The sequence below is a fragment of the Micromys minutus genome, assembly GCF_963924665.1.
Source record: "Micromys minutus genome assembly, chromosome: 26".
NCBI lineage: Eukaryota > Metazoa > Chordata > Mammalia > Rodentia > Muridae > Micromys > Micromys minutus.
Window position 1 is genome coordinate 27651147 of NC_137961.1, and position 21804 is coordinate 27672950.

The following is a 21804-nucleotide window of genomic DNA, read 5'->3' on the forward strand; positions in this document are numbered from 1 at the left end:
CAGCAAAAATGAACATCTTGAAGTCAGTTCTCTCTTGTTATTCTAAAAAGAAAAAAAAAATCCCAGGATAGCTCATCCTTTGCAGCTTTTAAGTGCATTCCTTTATCTTTCATATCAATTCATTCATTTACTCCACGTTCCCTTTTGGTTATCCCATGAATCAGCATCCTGTAACTCCAGCACCTTGATTCTTTGGAGACAGCAAACACACATTTTCTTTTAATGTAGCAAAAGAATTCAGAGATCTACATCCCTCTGTTAAGCATAGACAATAAACTAGCTGAGTGGGACCCTGTCTGGAAATTGCCATTTCTACCACACCTGGGTTTAAACTTGCTTTGTCTCCGGCTGATCCTGAAATTAGGAATCTGTTTGTCTTTGTAAACATAAACAACAACAACAACAACAACAACAACAACAAATTTACTGGATGGTATCTCTTTTGATCACCACTTCCTAAATCTCTTTAGTATTTTTCTGACAAGCTTGCTCATAGCACAGCTGCTTTTGTTCCTTTATATTCATGAAACCCTTCATAATTCATATTGCATCCTTACCTTTTGTATTATTGAGAAATTATATATCTTTGAACCTATGGGTTTAGAGTTCTTTTCCATAGCCTTAAGGACAATCCTGAGGGTCCCATCATTTACCATTTTGCTGAGACATTAGCCACATCTTCTCCTCTCAGACTAGTGCTGTTTCTGATTATCAGGAATCATTAATGTTAACAGGGAGGGCATTCTTTGAAGGAGGAATGTAAAGTATATACATATTATACAAACAAATCTTATATCCACAATAACTATCGATTCTCGTGGAGGCCCACAACTGTTGGCCCTGTCCCAGGGGCAGAAACCATGTCTTTTTGTCCTTACCAAGGCCATGCTAGACCAGCAGAAATGAATTCACATTCTGTTCCATTACTTTTCTGTTTCTTCTAATAATTGGAGTGCTCTATAAATAAATAAAACCTATGTCTGATTAGACTCAGCACCTTTGTGGGGTTAGAAGGGCCAGACTGATACTGACTCACCTATCAACACTGTTTTGTTTTTTGTTACTGTTTTTCTTTTATTGAAAAATGATTATTCTCTCATACTATATAAACTGCTTGAAGTTTCCTCTCCCTCTACTCCCTCAGGCCCTCCCAACTGCCCCTCCTCTCCAGAGCTGGCCTTTTTCTTTTTTCATATCTTACAAAAGAACAGGTTTCTAAGAGATAACAAGCAAACCTGGAAAAATAGATTATAAAAAAAAACGAAGCACACACTTTCATAGTGAAGTTGGACATGGTAACCCAACAGGAAGCAGAAGAGTTCCAAAAGCAGGCATGAGTGTCAGAGACCCACTTATTTTCTCCATCAGAAGAGTATAAAAGCATATGTGGAGTACCTGATGCAGACCTATATCCACTCCATCCTTGCTGCTTCAGACTTTTTGAGCTCACCTTGCTTGGTTGATTCAGAAGGCCTTGTTCTCCTGGTATCTTCTGCCCCTCTCGCTCTTATACTCTCCATGGAATTCCTGGAGCTCTGAGAGAAGAAATTTGAGGACAAACTCCCATTTAGACTCTCTTTCTATATAATGAAAAGGCTATGGGTCTCTGCATCTGTTCTCATTTTCTGCCAAAGGAAGCCTCTTTGATGTTGACTAGATAAGACACTGTTCTGTGAGAATAGCAGAACATCATTAGTAGTCATTTTATTGATACAATTGTTTTGACCAGTAGTGTTTGGTTTTACACTAGATATCTGGATATCTATCTGGTCTCTGCTTCTTGGTTATGTTAGGAGTATCACATACAGGTCCATCCTTGTGAGGTGGACCTTAGGTCAAAGCAGATATTTGTTGGCTGCTCCCATATCCTATGATCGCTTTAATTAGCATATTTTGCAGAGAGGACAGACTGTAGGTCAAAGGTATTGTGGCGGCATTGGTATCTATGTCTCCACCCCCTGCCTCCCCCCCCCCACACACACTTTTGCAAGCACATTCCTGCATCAAAGAGACTAAAATATAGGGGTGAGTGCTTCATGTATGTACTAGCTCAATTTCTCTATGTTCAATGAGTTGAGTGGTGTTGTCCTCAACAATGAAGACCAGCTGATAGTTTTCAGAGAGCAACCCTTTGTCTTAGCAAGAGTCTAGGTTGTTTAAGAATTTCCTTGGCCAACAACTCAACTGAACCCAACAAAGTTCTATCACTGAAAACCTTGACTGGCAAAAAAGAGACGGCCAGTTGAGAAAAGGTGTCCCTCATTACTAGGAATCTTCAATAGGCTCACCTTCAGAGATTCTAGGCAGTTTCCCCTGTAATAGGTTTCCACATTAACTCCTTCCAATTCCAGACATCTCTGTGTTCTCACCCTCTACTTTATCTTCTTCCTCCAGTTGATTTTCCAAATCTTATTTCCACCCTCTCCCACTCAGAGTAGATAAAATCTAATTTATTTCCACCTTTTAGGGAGATACATACATTATGCACCCCCCTTTTAACCAACCTCCCTTGGACTATGGATTGTAGCTTTTTTATCACTTATTTCATTGCTAATAAACACTTATAAGTGAATACATGTGTATTTAACTGAGTCAGAGATATCTCTCTCACTGTTTTTTTTCCTAGTGTCATCCATTCACCTATAAATTTCATTATGCCATTTTTAACAGCCAAGTAATATTCCATTGTGTAAGTGTAGCAATTTTTTAAAAGTCCATTATTCTGTTAAGGGACATTTAGGGTTTTGCAATTTCTGGCTATTATAAATAAGGTTGTAATAAACATAATTGAGCCAGTGTCTTTTGTGCCTAAGAATTTTATATCTTGGTCTGGAAGCAGATTGATTCCTATATTCAGGAATTGCTATACTAATTTCCAAAGTGGCTGGAGAAGTTTGCAATCCCACTAGCAATGGAGGAGTGGTCTCCTTGCTCCACAGCCTTGCCAGCATGAGATATCACTTTTGTTACTGACATAACTGGTATAAGATGGAATCTCAGAGTTGTTTTAATTTCCATATTCTTGACAGCTAAGGATGTTGAATATTTTTAAAATTTGTAAGCCATTTCCTTTTTTTTATTGAGAAATATCTTCTTAGATCTTACCATATTTTTTATTAGATTAGTTTCTTGCTTGATATCTATTTTCTTGAGTTCCTTATATATTTTGAATATTAATTCTCTATTAGATTATCCAATACCCCTCAAGACAAAAGTCCTACAGTGATTAGGGATATAAGAGATATACCTTAACATAATTAAAGCAGAAAACAAGGCTGGATGCCCACAGATCTTTTCCTCTCTCTCTATACTCCAGAAGCAACCTCCTACTCTCATCCCTTGGCTGTAACAAAACAGCAGCTGTAGCCTTCCTTCACCCTGTTTACATCTTTTGTAGATCTCACAAACCACCCTCTCCTAATTTCTCTCCACTCAATTCTTTATCCAACTCCAGAGGGCAACCCTTACTAACCCAAGAGCTGCATCTTCCAGGGCAACAAGTAGGCTTAAGGCAGATCTATTCCTCGTCTTCTGCTCCTGAGATTTTCCATTCTTATTCCTAGCTCTTTAGTAGAAAATCTACTGAGGTCTTCCATTCCTCTCTGACCCCATTTCCAGGGGATTGCAAAGAACTTCTTCAATCTTCCGTCCCCCAACTCACCCCAGTTACTCAGCCTCCAATACCAGCAAACATTCTTGGTGAACACATCAAATGATCAGGAAAGGAAAACTGGCAACAAATGACCACCACACTCTGTGAAAATCCAAAGAGAAGAGAGAAATCAAGAAATACAATAGAGGGAGGGGAGTTAAGACAGGATGGTCCATGAAATCCACAGGTCTGAGCTGTGGGGAGGGAAGGCTGCTGTTGGTATTCTATTGCAGCACTGGGAATAAGACTGGGGGATTTGGTTGGTAGAAACAGAGAGGAAAAGCGCATAGGCAGCCTACCTGGCTTTCTTGTTGCATGGTCTGTGGGTTAGCAGGGTGTTGTCTGTTGCAGTTGAGAGCTATCATTTTTTTTCTGCTAGACTCATGTATCCCCAGTGGTTGGCTGCTTGTGTTGGAGGGTGGGATAATGGAGTAAGTTGGGAGAAGATTGGTTGGATATTTTTGTACACAGTTGGGAGTGGGGTCAGAGAGGAAAGACAAATTGTAATGGGTTTCCTTCTGTAGCACTAGGAAAGACAGTGTGGGAGTTGGGTCTCAGGAACAGTAGGGTAGGTGTGGGTTCTCTTTCAGCCTACTTTCTGCTCTAGAAGGAGAACAGATTAGCAGTGTTTGCCTGCTGGTGTTGGGGGTCTTGGATCAAAGCAGCAAGTCAAGGGGAGGAAAGTTAGAAACAGAAAGATCTGTGGGATCCACAAGAGATTGGAGCCTTGGGTGAATGTTTGGGAGGCTGTCAAGGGTGTTCTGCTGTAGAGTGGTATATAAAACTGGGGGACTGGAACTGGGGGAACAGAGAAAAAATTATCTGTGATCAGCCTGCCTGGTTTTCTCCACTCTTTTTCAAATCACTCTGTATACCCCATGAATTGCTACATATCTGGTACCCAGAAATTTTTCAAAAACAAAGCAAGAATGTTTGTTCAGTGAATGAATAAATTACTAGGAACACACAGACATCTAAATATGACATATATGACAAATGAATGTAATTTAAACACTGTATTTCTTGGTTGAGGCCTTACATTTTAGGTATTGAATTTTTGTGCATTTATACATATATACTTTTTCCATAAAAAGGTTAGAAAGAATTATTTCATGATAGAGTCTTTATCTTATCATTGACATTTTCATATATCTCTATCTATATATTCTTCATTCCACCTAATAATCTTTTTAAAAATAATCATTTCAAGGTATAATGTGCTCCTTAGTTTTTTGTTAACATGACACAAGCCAGGGTTATCTGGAAAAAAGGAACTTCTGTAGAGAAAACAGTTTTATCAAATTGAACTTTAAGCAAGTCTGTAATGTCATTTTCTTGATTAATGGGTGATATAAAAGGATCATTAGGGATTGTGCCATTTCTGGAATGGCATTCCTCGATTGTCTAAGAAAGCAGCCTGAGCTAGCCATGGCATGGTGGATAAACCATTGGGCAGAGTTGTTCACAGAAGAGACCTCTTCTTCAGGACCTGCCTTTAGATTTGTGCTTGATGTTATTGTCCTGGTTTTATTCATAATGGACTATAAATTATAAGCTTAAACAAACTCTTTCCTCATCAAGTTGTTTTTGTTCATGGTCATTATCACAGCAAGAGGAACAATAGAAATTAGTACCAGGAATATTTCTGTGACTGGTCGAATCATGTTCTTTTGGAGATGATTGAGGAAGAATTTCAGAGCTTTCTTTGAGCTGGAAAAATCTATTGAGTGTTACTTAGTGCTTAATGGTTAGGTGGTTAGATCTGGTTTAGGAAAGTGGTTGTAGTAGGTTCTTATATAGGTGCACATCTTGACTTGCAGTCTAGGCATTATTTACCTTCTGTTTGGTGGGCCTTAATTCCTATTAGATAGCTGTTGGTTACTATCTTATTAGTCTTGTTCTATTTCAGTGAAGAGAAACCACAACAAAGGTAAATCCTATAAAAGGAAGCATTAGTTGGGGAAATGCTTACAGAGGCATAGGCCATTATCATCATGGAAGGGAGCATAGTCACAAACAGAATTTGTGCTGGAGGAGCAGCCTAGAGGCTAGATCCATAGGCTAAGAGCTGGAGAGAGGAAGAGTTAGGGAGGGGGAGCTTGTGTGGACTTTTAAAAGCTCAACGCCTGTCCCAAAAGACACACTTCTTCCAATAAGAAGTGAGTGCGCGCACACACACAGACACACACACACACACCTTTTGAAATTTTTTAATTAAAATACTGAGTATGTTTAATTAGACTGCTGATAATGCATACTGAGTCTCAGCCCATAATCAAGAGTAAGTCCATCTTTAGCCTACAGTTTAACCCTCAGCAATTACACCAAGTCACCCCACATGCTGATTCTTTCCCAAGGAGCTTCCATATAGAGCTGTAGACACATTCCTACAGAAAAAAACTACTCTTCTTTTGGGTAACACTATTTTCTGGACCTTGAAGAATTGAACAAATCAAGGAGACAGGCATGTTTCCTAAACTGAATTAATCAGAATTTCATCTGGAGGTTTTGAATTTAGGTGATGAAAGCCTGACTCAATTGTCAATGGAATGGAAAAAGAAACAATATTGAAAATCAGTTCCATTATAAGAAGCAGAGAGCCTGTAAGTTCTGTAATTGCCACACTTTCTATGCTTTGGGTAAAAACATTTCTTAGGATTTGAAAATTATATGTGTATTGAAGATACTCACAGCTACTCACATATTTTGATAAGTCTTTGTTTTGTTGCCAATAATCATTTTTTGGTCCTTCACAGGTTGCTTCAGTTTTTTTGTAACTCTGTCTATCTGCGTTGTTTTCCTTTCTAGACCCCAATTCTCATACCCATATTTCAGCTTCCGCAAAAACTATCTTTGAATTTCTAAGGCATGCTTTATCATCCTAAGTCTAGCATCTCCATTGTAACTCCCTTCATTCCTCATGCATACTGAGCTCTTATCACGATGTGCATGCTTGCTTGTTTGTTGCAGTGAGGAGACACAGAATAGGGAACCCCAACAATCCCACTCAATGGCAGAATATGAGAAATCTGTTCTTACTTTATGCTCTGTCAATGCACCCGCAATTTTTACCAAAAATGATCAGTCTTGGAAGATAGAATCTACTTCAATTTCTACTTAGAGGATACATCAAGGAACATTTATTGCAGTCCTAATGTTCCAGATACAACTGAGAGCAAATTCTAAAATTATAAATTGAAAAGAATAAGGTATATGGACCTTCTTTTTTTAAGGCTTTCAACACAAAAATAAGACAGGAAGTAAAAAAGTGAGATGCTCCGAACTATGTTGTGACTTGGCAATGCATTTTTTTTAACCATTCATTGTTGATTCCAAAATTTTGTGTGGCTATTTGCCAACCCTTAATGTTTTTGATGGCTACATAAACATACCAATTAGAGAATTTCTAAAGAACCTGTTCGACTATAAGATGAAAAATTCCTTAGTAATATAGAGAATTGTTATTTCCCTGAAAAGCAAACATGTAAGGTAGAAAATCATACAATAGAGTGACAGGAAAAATCTTTCTTACGCAGGAATGTTAGCTGAAAGAATGAGTCTTGTACAAGTAATGAACAGAACTTACAAACGTGTAAAATGTAATGAAATGTTTTAGAAAATGAAGAGAGTGGAATGTTCTAATTTTCAAATTGCAAAGAAATTATACTTAATGGAACATAAAATAATCAAAGCTCATAATGAAGGAGAAATTAAGTGAGTGCACATAATATGATGTGGAAGGGAGGGGAAGAATCAAAATAGAATCTGGCTATTTGAAGCAGCAAACTGATTTTCTAAAAGAACCAACTCTTGGTTTTGTTGATTTTTTCAATGGTTCTTTTTGTTTCTATTTGGTCTATTTCTGCCCTAATGTTGACTATTTCTTGCCATCTACTCTTCTTGGGTGTATCTGCTTCCTTTTGTTCTAGGGCTTTTAGCTGTGCTGTCAGGTTGCTAATGTAAGCTCTCTCCAGTTTTTTTTTTTTTTTTTTGAAGAACTTAGGGCTATGAGTTTTCCTCTCAGTACTGCTTTCATTGCATCCCATAGGTTTGGGTATGTTGTGTTTTCGTTTTCATTGAATTCTAGAAAATCCTTAATTTCTTTCTTTATTTCTTCTTTGACCCTGCTATCGTTTAATAGAGCTTTGTTTAGTTTCCATGTGTATGTGGGCTTTTTGTTGTCTTTGTTGTTGTTAAAGACCAGACGTAGACCATGGTGATCTGAGAGGATACATGGGAGTATTTCAATCTTCTTATATCGATTGAGGCTCGTTCTCTGTCCAATTATGTGGTCAATTTTCGAGAAGGTGCCATGGGGTGCTGAGAAGAAGGTGTATTCTTTTACTTTAGGATGATATGTTCTGTAGATATCTATTAATTCTAGTTAGTTCAAAGTGTCTGCTAGTTTTGCAGTGTCCTTGTTCAGTTTCTGTTTCCATGATTTGTTCATTGGTGAGAGTAGGTTATTAAAGTCTCCCACTATTATTGTGTGGGGTGAAATGTATTTTTTGAGCTTTAGTAGGGTTTCTTTTATGAATGTGGGTGATTTTTAATTTGGAGCATATATGTTAAGGATTGAGAGTACCTCCTGACAGAATTTCCTGGTAATGAGTAAAAAGTGTTTTTCCTTATCTTTTTTGATAACTTTTGGTTGGAAATTTACTTTATTCGATATTAGAATAGCCACTCCAGCTTGCTTCTTGGAGCTGTTTGCTTGGAAGTTTTTTCCCACCCTTTTACTCTGAGATAGTGGTCTGTCTTTGTCTCTGAGATGAGTTTCCTGTATGCAGCAAAAGACTGGATTTTGTTTATGTATCCAGTCTGATAGCCTATGTCTCTTTATTGGGGAGTTGAGTCCATTTATGTTAATAGATATCAAGGAATAGTTGTTTCTGTTTCCTGCCATTATTGCTTTTGTGGGTTGAGTTGTGTCTGTGTCTTTTTCTTCTTTTAGTTTTCTTGTTTAGGAGTTTTCTTGTTTTTACTAGGCTGTATTTTCCCTCATTGTATTGGTTTTTCCACCTATAATTTGTTGTAGTGCTGGGTTTGTGGTCAGATATTGTGTAAATTTTGATTTGTCTTGAAATATCTTCCTCTCTCCATCTATGGTGATTGATAGTTTTGCTGGGTATAGCAGCTTGGGCTAGCACTTGTGTTCTCTTAGGGTGTGCATGATGTCTGTCCAGGCTCTTCTAGCTTTCATAGTCTCTGTTGAGAAATAGGGTGTGAGTCTGATTGGTCTGCCTTTATATGTTACCTGACCTTTTTCCCTTACTGCTTTTAGTATTCTTTCTTTGCTTTGGGCACTTGTTGTTTTTGCTATTATGTGTTGGGAGGTATTTCTTTTCTGGTCCAACCTATTTAGAGTTCTGAAGGCTTCTTTTATGCTCCTGGTCATCTCATTCTTGAGGGTAGGGAAGTTTTCTTCTACAATTTTGTTGAAGATATTTACTGTGCCTCTTAGTTGATACTCTTCTCCCTCTTCTATTCCTATTATCTTGAGGTTTGGTCTTCTCATTGTGTCCTGGATTTTCTGGATATTTTGGCTTAGGAGCTTTTTGTTTGTTGCATCTTCTCTGGCTGTTTGGTCTATGTTTACAGTGTTGTATTCTGCCCCTGAGATTCTCTCTTCCATCTCTTGTAATCTATTGGATTGATAAACCCCTAGCCAGACTAACTAGAGGGCAAAGAGAGAGTATAAAAATTAACAAAATCAGAAAGGAAAGTCAGACATAACAACGGAAACTGAGGAAATTCAAGAAACCATCAGATCCTACTACAAAAACTTATACTCCACAAAATTGGAAAATCTGGAGGAAATGGACGAATTCCTAGACAGATACAAGATCCTAAAGTTAAACCAGGACCAATTAAACCATATAAATAACCCTATAACACCTAAAGAAATAGAAGATGTCATCAAAAGCCTCCCAACCAAAGAAAGCCCAGGTCCAGACGGGTTCAGTGCATAATTTTATCAGACATTTATTGCAGATATAACACCAAACTATTCCAAAAGATAGAATCAGATGGAATACTAGCTAACTCATTTTTTGAGGCTACAATAACCCGTGTACCTAAACCACACAAAGACCCAACAAGGAAATAGAATTTCAGACCAATCTCACTTATGAACATTGATGCAAAAATACTCAACAAAATCCTTGCAAACCGAGTCCAAGAACACATCAAAACGATCATTCATCATGACAAAGTAGGCTTCATCCTTGGGATGCAGGGATGGTTTAATATAAGGAAATCCATCAATGTAATCCACCATATAAACAAACTCAAAGAACAAAATCACATGGTCATCTCACTAGATGCTGGGAAAGCATTTGACAAAATTCAACACCCCTTCATGTTAAAAGTACTGGAAAGAACAGGAATCCAAGGTCCATACTTAAATGTAATAAAAGCAATATACAGAAAACCAACAACAAACATCAAACTTAATGGTGCGAAACTTGAAGCAAACCCACTAAAATCAGGGACTCAACAAGGCTGCCCACTCTCCCCCTACCTATTCAACATAGTACTGGAAGTCCTGGCTGGAGATTTTAGACAGCAAAAGGAGATCAAGGGGATACAAATCGGAAAGGAAGAGATAAAAACATCACTCTTTGCTGATGACATGATAGTGAACTTAAGTGACCCCAAAAATTCCACCAGTGAACACCTACAGCTGATAAACAAGTTCAGCAAACTGGCTGGATACAAAATTAACTCATACAAATAAGTAGCCTTCCTATTCTCAAAGGACAAACATGTGGAGAAAGAAATTAGGGAAAAGGTACCCTTCACAATCTTCACAAAAACTATGAAATACCTTGGTGTGACTCTAACTAAGCAAGTGAAGGACCTGTACGACAAGAACTTCAAACCTCTAAAGAAGGAAATTGAGGATGATCTCAGAAATCGGAAAGATCTCCCATGCTCATGGATTGGAAACATCCACATTTTAAAAATGGCCTCCCTACCAAAAGCTATCTACAGATTCAATTCAATCCCCATCAAAATTCCAACACAGTTCTTCATGGAATTGGAAATATCAATGTGCCATTTCATATGGAACAACAAAATACCTAGAATAGCGAAATCCATCCTCAACAACAAGAAAACATCTGCAGGAATCACTATCCCTGACCTCAAGCTATATTACAAGGCAATTGTGCTGAAAACTGCATGGTACTGGTACCGAAATAGGAATGTAGATCAATGGAATAGAATAGAAGATCCAGAAATGAGCCTTCATGTATATGGTCACGTGATTTTTGTCAAAGGAGCTGTAAACATTTAATGGAAAAAGGACAGCCTATTCAACAAATGGTGCTGGTCCAACTGGCACTCAGCATGCAAAAGAATGAAAATAGACCCGTTCTTATCTCCTTGTACAAAGCTCAAGTGTAAGTGGATCAAAGATCGCCACATTAAACCAGACACACTGAAACTATTAGATGAGAAAGTAAGGAAAACTTTAGAACATATAGGCACAGGAAAAAATTTTCTGAACAAAACACCAATGTCTCAAGGTCTAAGGTCAAGATTAACAAATGGAACTTAATGAGATTGCAAAGTTTCTGTAAGGCTAAGGACATTGTCAAGAAAACAAAATGGCAGCCAACAGAATGGGAAAAGATCTTTACCAACTCCACATCAGATAGAGGCCTAATATCTAAGGTACACAAAGAACTCAAAAAGCTACACACCAGAGAATCAAATAACCCTATTAAAAATGGGGTACAGAGCTAAACAAAACGTTCTCAGTTGAGGAATATCGAATGGCTCAGAAGCATCTGAGGAAGTGCTAGACATCTTTAGCCATCAGGGAAATGCAAATCAAAACAACCCTGAGATTCCACCTCACACCAGTCAGACTGGCCAAGATCCAAAACTCAGATGACCGCAGATGCTGGCGAGGTTGCAGAGAAAGAGGAACACTTCTCCACTCTTGGTGCGGTTGTAAACTAATACAACCACTTTGGAAATCAGTCTAGCGATACCTCAGAAAATTGGACATAATACTATCTGAAGACCCAGCTATTCCACTTCTGGGCATATAACCCAGAGACACCTTAGTACACAACAAAAATATATGCACGACAATGTTTATAGCAGCTCTATTCATAATAGCCAGAAGCTGGAAAGAACCCAGATGTCCTTCAGAAGATGAATGGATACAAAAATTGTGGTACATTTACACAATGGAATACTATTCAGCCACAAGAAACAATGACTTGGCCAAATTCTTAAGAAAATGGCTGCATCTAGAGAATATCATTCTTAGTGAGATAACCCAGTCACAAAAGAACAGACATAATATGCGGTCACTGATAGTGGGATGCTAACCCCAGAGGCTTGCACTGCCCCAGAAACAACTCACAGACTGTATAAAGTCCAGGAAATAAAGAAAACAAAACAAAACAAAACAAAAAAATCTTTACACAACAATAAAACCTTGACTATTTCTATGTTACATTTTGTTTTACATGTACTTTATGTTCATTGTAACTATTAAATTTTCAATGCATACTATCAAACCTTTAAAAAAATCAAGTACTGACTAAGAAATATATTCATATAGTTTTATGTAAAAATTATTTTTAAATCTGAAAAAAAGTACTGACAAAAATGTATTGTATAATTTTATACAAAAATGCTTAAAATTTGTACATTTATCTTTGTTTTGTCAAATAAAGTTGTTAAAAAAAAGCATCAAACTGGGGACTGACTGCATGACAGTTTCTTCCCATCTGTAATAAACTTGGCACATTGGAAAACCTGGCTTTCATCTTAGAAGTCTTTCCTGCCATTTTGAAATAAAATGTATGAAGGAGTTTATTCTATTTCTTAAATGGAATTTTAAGTAGAGTATCCAGAATTTAGACTTAAAATATTAACAACCGATTTGCATTTTACTCCTGTGTAAAATGGGAAAGAATTTCTATGAGTCTGTAAGGATTAGATGTTCGTTTGGAAAGTGGTTAGGAGACAATACATTACTATAAAACAGTGGTTTTCAACCTTGGTAATACTGCAATACTTTAATACAGTTCCTTGTGTTTTGGTGACCCTCACCTATAAAATTATTTTGTTGCTATTTCATAACTGTTACTTTGCTAATGTCATGAATTATAAATTATTTATTTATTTGAAATATGATCTCAGTTAATAATAACTGTTATAAAATCTTTGACATTAATAAGCACCAAGATTGGAAGGAGAAGCTCTCTGGCCGAAAAAGAGAATAATAAAAATAAACAAGGAAAAAAATTGAGCAAAGAAATTTAACCCTATTATCAGAAAAACTGCTTAAGAGCAACTGAGAACCACGATCCCAAGAAAGTAGTGCCATCTTGGTGACATGAATAACTTGAATTCAGCTCACTGAATAATCTTTCTGAAACTCATGCTAAGTAGTTTGAAGCTTGCTTTTGGCTTTGTGGGTTTTCGTTCTTCCATCTTCTCCACCCCTTTTCTTCCACCCTTTCAAACTCCTAAGCCCCTAACACTAGATAAGAGACAAAGGAATAGAGAGGAAAGAGATTCATGACTAAAGTCAGGGGTTGGAAAGAGGACAATGTTATCATCAGACTACTTCCCCAAGATGAGGGGCATCGAGTTCCTTAGGGGCAAGTTTGATCTTTGCCATTAGGACATCTAATTTCTTTCTGTTGTTTCTTCTTTGCACACAACTACTTAACAGACTGCAACCAACAATAATTAACCCCTAAACAACAATTCATCATCTCTTGAGACTCTAATATTTAAATACACTCTGAAAATTTCCAGAATTCCAAACTTCACACAATTGCAAGACATGGACAATCTGAGGCAGCATCAATATCCCACACCTAGAATTAAAACAAAAACATATTCTTATAACATTTCCCTGCTTTCTAAAAAAGAAATCAAAATTCCAGAAGTCTCAATATAGTTGTCTTTTTAGGGTTGGTAGGAGAGGAACCACATAGCTGCAGTGACTTTTCTCTGATTTGTGACATTTGTAATAGACAAGATTCACATATATCATGTACCTACTACCTTTATATTTGCAAAATAAGAGTATGCACAGAAAACTTAGCACTGAAGAACAAGAGCTGGAAGAGTCAAAAGAGATTATATGACCTAATGTATTTGTTTTACAGACTAAAGAAATAAAACTATGACCAGGCTGTCACACAAGTGCCATACCTAATGTCTAAGAATAAGTGGCTCACTGCAACTCACTTAATTAGATCATAACAAAAACAGGACTGAAAGATTTTCTGCCAAAAATCCAATCTATTTTTTATAGTTCTGTTTCCAGAGGCACTGTCTTGTCCAATTAGGAGCTTCTTTCAAAGAGATGCCAAGCATAGTTCCAATATTTCTGAATTCACTCTAAGTCTTCATAGCCTGAATTTATCATCATTGATTAGAACAAGAGCTGAAAACACAAATGTTTTGAGAACCGAAGACAATATACATTAGCAAAAAAGACAGATGTTCTCATTTTAAATAAATACAAGTACTTCTCAATTTTCACAAAGGAATATATACCTGTTTTCATTTTTTACAAACAAAAATGGGACACATCTAAAACTTAAGGAGCACAACATGGTATTTTGACATTGTATGCATAAAATTACAACAAAATCAGGTAAATTATTATATTACCTTACCTTCTTTCTGTGGAAGATTTTAAAAATCTCTTCTATTATCAAAATTCAGTCACACAATGCAGTGCACATTAGTACCCCAGATATTATTTATTTAAAAATAAAATAATTGTGCCACATGGACTACATTTGTCCGCTCTGCCGTCATCTACATCCTGGCTTCTCCTCAATGCTGTTAGTTCACATATAAGTGATGTCATGTTCTACTTATTCTTCTCTGCGGTTGCTTTCATAGTGTCATGATCTCCATGTTTAACCACATTGTTTCAGAGGGCTTTGCCTTTTATCAATAACAATTTAAATTTCTCCAACATTACATTATATTTTGTCACTCATTAACGGATACTGTTTCCATATTTAGTCTTCATTTTAGTTATTATAAGATGTTACAATGAAACTGTGAAAGCATACTTTTCTTTGCAATACTGACCTCAAGTTATACATCTGTGTCATCTATATCTATGTGTCTCTCTAAATATTCATATACAATCTACCTATAATCTATATATTTTTCTATCATCTACATATCTGTCATTTATCTGTCCATCATCTTTCATCACCTATCTATTATCTGTGACTTTGTGGTTTGGCAAGCATGTCATTATACTATATGAGAAATGTTCTAAGTTCCACAGGGAGAAGAGTAATACTGAACACACACACACACACACACACACACACACACACACACACACACACACACATACACACACAAACACACACACATATTTGGAAATGGAATTAACATTAACAGAAGTGAGGTAGAATCTCATGTTTATTTTGATGGTTTTCAGATGGTCAGTGTTATACATAGACTATAAAGAAACTTTCCATTCCCTCCAAACACTCAAGTGCTAGAGGTTTAGTTCTAGATGTTGGTTCTCTTGGGAAGTTACTACACCAGCTAATTAGCCTATTGTGATTTTGTAGCTGAATTCAAAGAAAGACCTAGTTAGAGGAGTTAGAGCCTTAAAGATACGCCCTTGGGAGGGTATGGTCATGTCTGTAGACACTGCTCTCAGCCATGAAGTTGGCAGCTTAGCAACACTCCCACCTTCACCATGATGCCTTACTATAGCCCCCAAAATAATGAAGTCAACAAGCCGTGAAAAAAAAATCTGAATTCATGAGCCAAAATAAACTTTTTCTCTCTTTCAGGTTCTTTTCTCAGTCAGGTCTTTGTAAAATTATGATTATCCTTTCAAAACTTTCAGTCTGTTGACTACTTAAATATTACACAAGGGTCTTTAGAGAAATGATACCATTTTTTACATCACACACACGCATACGAGTGAGTGTGAGTTTGTGTATACATACTTGTACATGTATACATACATATGGTTGGAATCACCAGTATATATATATATATGTATGTATATATATTCCAGCTAGAAAAACAGTTGCTGTCTGCACATGAAAGGTTCGAGAATCCAGTGACTGTTCCATCCACAGGGAAGGAAGTCTGAGCTTATATTTAGCATACTCTGGAGTGGCAGAGAAGTTGGCTTTAATGGCAGAGAAGGATTGGATGTTTCAGGAAGACTGAGTACAAGCAGGAAGAGAGAGCAGTATTTGGGGTGCTATGGCCCAGAACAAAGGTGAATCCTCTTAACTCAAAAGATCCAGAAGAGCTCATTTCAAGGGTCTCTCTTCTGGTCTATTGATCTCCAAGTTTGTTTGGCAGTTGTAACCTCATAATAAATGTGAAATAAGAAAGTGGCTGCCTACAGTTCAACTGCTTTAGCTGATAGGGAATCCTTATGGTTCAGGGTAAATTTTAGGACTTTTAATTATTGTTTTTTTCATGTAAGTATCACTGGAGATTTGGTAAAGAATATATTGCTCTAGGGATGTGTACATTTTGACATATTTCTTATAATCCATATACCCATAGGATATCATTGTATTTAAGGTTTCTCTTTCATTTCTTTCCTCAGTACTTTATAACATTTTGGGGGGAGAAAATACCACTGTTTATCACAGTCCAAAACAGTCAAAGTATTTGAAACCATTTAGTTACATCTGATAAAACTTCACTTACATAAAAACAGTTGTCACATTTTAACCACGTATAATATAATATATCTTCTATTGGGTTGGGTCTTCATCCTGTAGCATATATTATTTCTTGAGAGCATTGGTATAGAATAGGTTTTGTAGAATACTTTGCCTAACTGGCAAAAGGGGTCTCTAGAGTTGAATATATAGAAATACAAATCCTCTGAAAGTCTATGGTCTATTCATTTTCAGAGAAAAAATGGCTCTAATGATGTATTCAGAATGAGATCTAACACTCTGATGCAGCCTGCTTCCTTGTCACAACATTTTCTGTTTATAACTCACTTCATTTTCTGTTTATAATGAACTTTGCTAAAGGTCCTTTGAAGTTTTTTGTTTTCTTAGTACTCACTATTAAAACTAAATCAGAGGTCTCTAGTCAGTGGCTCCTGATGCCTGGGTTAGATTCTTGCTTCATGACAGGTGAGGATAATTGTGTGTCTGGCTAGGTGATGACTGCTCTGTGGTAGGCAGGCATGGGCTCACTTATCATAGACCAGCCTACAGATAATCCATGGTAAGCTTTGCCACTGTGGCAGTGGTGACCCACTCTGAGATGTGTGGCAGATGCTGATGGGCTATGAGTTCCTGTGTCTTTTGTGGGTCCAGTACTTTATAATTTTCATCGTGAAGATAATTCACTTTGTTAATTCATTTTTATTTTATTCTTACTGATTATTCTATAATTGGGATCTTTTCTTTTAAAGCTAATCATTGTGAATATACAAAAATAAATAATTTTTACTTTGAACTTGGATTAAAAACTAGTACTGGTTTTTAATTTTAATTTTTAGTACTTAAAATTAGTACTTAAGTTTTTATATAATAAAACTACATCATTAATAAATAGTGAGACCTTCACATCATCTTTTCAAAGCTATGTACTATTTCATTTTCTTGTTCAATTTCTATTGCTAAGACTTTATGTACTTATTAGCTATAATTGGTAAATGTGAATACTTCTCTCTGCTTTGTTCCTAACCTTAGAGATTTTCACCATCACTGTGAATATTCCAATATGAACTTCAGTGTGCTAAATTGTATTTCATCAGTGACTACATTAAAAGCATAATTATGACAAATGCTGAATTTTTAATGAAACTTCTCTTCCTAACTGTTGAGACGATCATATGGCCCTTGTAATATGTTAACATTCCTTAACAATGTTTTTATTTACTTATCTTAAATCATATTTGTGTTCCAAGAATAAATACAAACCCATTTCACCATGATGAATAATCTTTTTAATGTATGCTGGGAACCCAATCTTTATTTAAACAGAGATTATGAGTTGTCATGTAGAATGGGAGTTCAGGAGAATGTTTGAGACTAAAATATGTTAAATAATATGCATACCAAACAACACAGAAAGCCTAGAAAATAAACTCAGCTGAAGAACAAAAAGCACATGAAAAAGTATATGAAGTATATTAAACATAGATAAGGAAAGGTAATTCTTTAATAAGCCCAAGGAACATTATCCAGTGAGTTAGAAGGGATGCCTGAAAGTGAGGTGTCACAAAAATTCACAGAGGACTATGCTTCAAACAAGAATTGTGGAACAATGTATCAAATGCTAATCAGATGTTACATCGTGGCAAAATACAGACAACACTTTGGATAAGAAGTAAAGGAAGAAGGAAAGAGTTCACAGCAGTAAAACCGTAACTAAGACATCCCCCTTTTTATTAATTTAAACTGAAGCACACAAAGAAAAATTATTATGTACCCAAGATCAGAGTAGTTAAGATCCACAGAGAGTCCTGTAAATTGGTTCACATTACAGCCTGGCTGAATTCTGCCACCAGAAAACAGCTAAAGGGGTTGAAGAGATGAATCAGTAGTTAAGAACACTTGCTGTTCAGTCATGAGAACTAGAGTGTGGATCCCAGAACCCCTGTCTGGCAGCTTCAGCTTCCTATAATTCCAAGACCAAGAAATTCCCTTCACAAGGAACTATAGTTCAAATACATCAGTCAACTAAACCATTTCGGTTATAAGTTGCTTATGAAAGCAACAACATGACCCCAAAGTGTCATGGTGTTATAATTTCTCTGTGGCTAAATTTAAAAGTAATGATTTCTCTTGATCTCTCCCTCCCTTCCCACTCCCTCCATCCTTCCCCTCTCTCCCCCCTCTCTTTCTTAAGCAAAGGAGTTTTACCATATTGATGTCTGTGGGCTGTGCTGATGCGTGGGTTTATATTGATCTGAGTGGCCTGCAATGTCACCTGAGGCCATGGCAATGTTCAGTTTCTGCTTCCACCAAAGAATGTGTCTGGGTCTATGGCCCTACAGTAGCCAGGGTTGTTGATGTTCATAGCACATATTAAGCAGTAAAGACACATGGATGTATATATATATCCATGGTCTTTGCTATAGCATGAAGCCACGCTGATGTCTGAGAATCATGCTCCCACTGAGGGCCATATTTATATTAATAGGCTGTGCTGCCACCTGAAGCCATATTGCTGTCTCTGGTCTGGGTTGCCTCTGAGAAGCGTATATAGTCCATGGTCTGATTGCAGCCATAGGCCATATTCATTATCTGTGCTGTCACCAAAAGCCACGAGGAAGCCTATGGTCTAAGCTTCAGCTAACAATAAAGAACAAGGAAGCTACTTCAGCAGTGATATCAATGACTGCAGACACACAAGGAAGGCTTCTGTGATAACTCCCATACCCCATGACACCAGCCCCAAAAATACAGCCTAAAAAGAAATCCACCAAAGAGAACTCTTAGAAATTGTAATAGTGATGTTGAGGTGTACCTGTTCACAGTTGCTGGCATCTGGTGAAGGTTTAGGTGGGGAAGAAGTCATTATTTTTAGGATGTAGGCCACTAAGAGTTTTACCATGCTGCTGTGAGTGCATAAAAAACACAAATTGCACTTAAAATATTTTTTTGTTGGGAAAGGAGAGATCACCAGGCTGGTGGGGGATGGGATAGAACAAGAAGGTGAGTGTGGTGGGATGTATAAGGTAAAATTCCCAAAGGACCAATATGAATATGATTAGGACAAAGGAGGAAGATATATTAAATTATCAGCATATAAAAATAAAAATTTAATTAAAATGTTAACTATGTTTTTCTAAGGTGGGATGTTTAGGGCTTGTTCTTTTGTTTTTAATATTGCAATTACATTGCTTCAGAGGAAGTCAGATGAAGCATGGAACACTGTCTTTTTGAAGAAAATCTGAGTGAAAGGAAGGGAAAATGGTCCCTTAACTATTGTATGCTCAACTTCCTATCTTGTGTAATTTTAAACTTTTTTTCACAATTGTTTTAGGGAGGTTCAATCATGAGGTATGCTGATTTCTTTTTTAATTTGTGTCATTTAATCTTTATTCTTGAGTTTGCCAGTCACACCACACTGTCTCACACTGCATGTGCACTGACTTAAAAGATTATGGCCATGATGATTTCAAATAATTTAAGAAAGAGAGAAAAGCTTTCAAGAAAGCCTAATTTTGGCTGTCATATAGTATTTTTAAGTTTATCAAAATAAAAGGCTATTTATTAAAATAACTGTTAACATTATATTATGGACTAAAATTTCTTCTCCTCCTTCTCCTCCTCCTCCTCCTCCTCCTCCTCCTCCTCTTCCTCCTCCTTCTTATTTTAAGAATAAGATAATAGTTAGGTGATCGTTAATATTACTTTAGAAATTTCTACAGAAAGAAACATTTTGTTCCGTTTCCCATTGAGAAGCAAATGCATTACAAAAGTTCAAATTTCTTTAGATTGGATATTTTATTTCAAAAATTAACATTTCAAATGTTAGCCCCTTTTCTGGTTTCCTCTCTGCAAAGCCCCTATTCCAACACCTCTTAACCTGCTTCTATAAGGGTGCTCCCCCATCTGCCTCACCACCCTAACATTCCTCTTCACTGGGGCATCATGCCCTTTTAAGGACCAATGGCCACTCCTCCTATTGATGCCAGACAATGACCCCTTCAGCTTCTTCAGTTTTTCCCCTAACTCCTCCACTGGGGTCCATATGATCAGACTGATGGTTGGCTTCAAACATCCACATCTGTATTGGTCAGGATCTTACAGTTTCTTAGGAGACAAAATGAGCAAATTGGGCAAAAAAAAAAAAAAAAAAAAAAAAATACAGAATGTACAGTTTGGTGAGAAAAAGATACTATATGCTTAATGTTCCATACATTACTTGTGACGGAAAAGGGCCTGAAACTACAGAGATTAGTACCATTACAGAAAGAACAGATCTCCATTGGAATACAAGGACACCCTCAGAGTCAGACCCTACCCAACCCAGCATCCAACTTGTGAGATAGAATAGAACATATTTTCTACTTGCAGAAGGCAACTGCAACCAAAAGCTATTGTTAATGTGGTTCTGTCCAATAAGATGGATGAACTTGACAGAGACATACATGTGATGGTAGATTTAGAAGCATAACAAATATAGGGTCCTTCCTTATAAGCAGTTTTGAACAGCTGTTAAGGGCAGGATATGTATTCTCTGTGTAGTCTCTGGAAGCCTAACAGTCCCTGAAAGACCTCTGCATGAAGAAGCCTAAGTGGTATCGGAGAACCCCAGTTCTACAAGAATTAGAGAGAAAGAGAGAGAGAGAGAGAGAGAGAGAGAGAGAGAGAGAGAGAGAGAGAGAGAGAGAATGTGTGTGTGTGTGTGTGTGTGTGTGTGTAGATGCATGTTGCAGACAGCAAAATTGGAAGAACAAAGACAAGTCTTTTGAAATTAAGGAGTCAGACTTTGGACAATAAGCTACAGGATTTGGTGTTTGTTTTGCCAGGATTCAGTCTTGCTTCAATCTAATATTTTCTCAATATGCTTCCATTCTTCCATTTTGGAATGCTTTAAAATATTTGCTTCTTGATTTCATGGGGGGTGTACAATTAAGAGACTGCCTGGGGACTCAAATGATTTTGAATTCAAACTTCTAAATGGTGCTCTGTCTGTAAAAACCTATGGAGATTTCAAACGTTGGATTAAATTCATTTCAAATTATGTTATGGTTAGAAGAGTGTGGGGGCCAGAGAGTGGAGTATGGTTCTCTAAATAAGATATTCCCAGACATTCGAACAATTGGTACCCTTTTAATGGAACTGTTTGCAAAGGCTTTAGGAGTGTTACCTTGTTGGAAGAGGTGTGATAGTAAAGATGAGCCTTGAGATTTAATAGATTTGCTTCATTTTTTTCAATTAGTAATTAATTAATTAACATTACTTTTTGATTGAAGCTCTGCTCTTTCCTGTACCCTCCTCACATAGCTCCTCCTACTCCTCCCCTTCCCTTCTTTTCTGAGAAGGGAGAGTATCCTTTGGATGTCTATGGATGCCGGCACATCAAGTCATTGAGGGAGTAGATACAGCCTCTTCCACTGAGTATCCCAGGCAGGCAACAGGATAGAGTAAGCCCCTACTTCAGTTGTTGGGGAACCCACA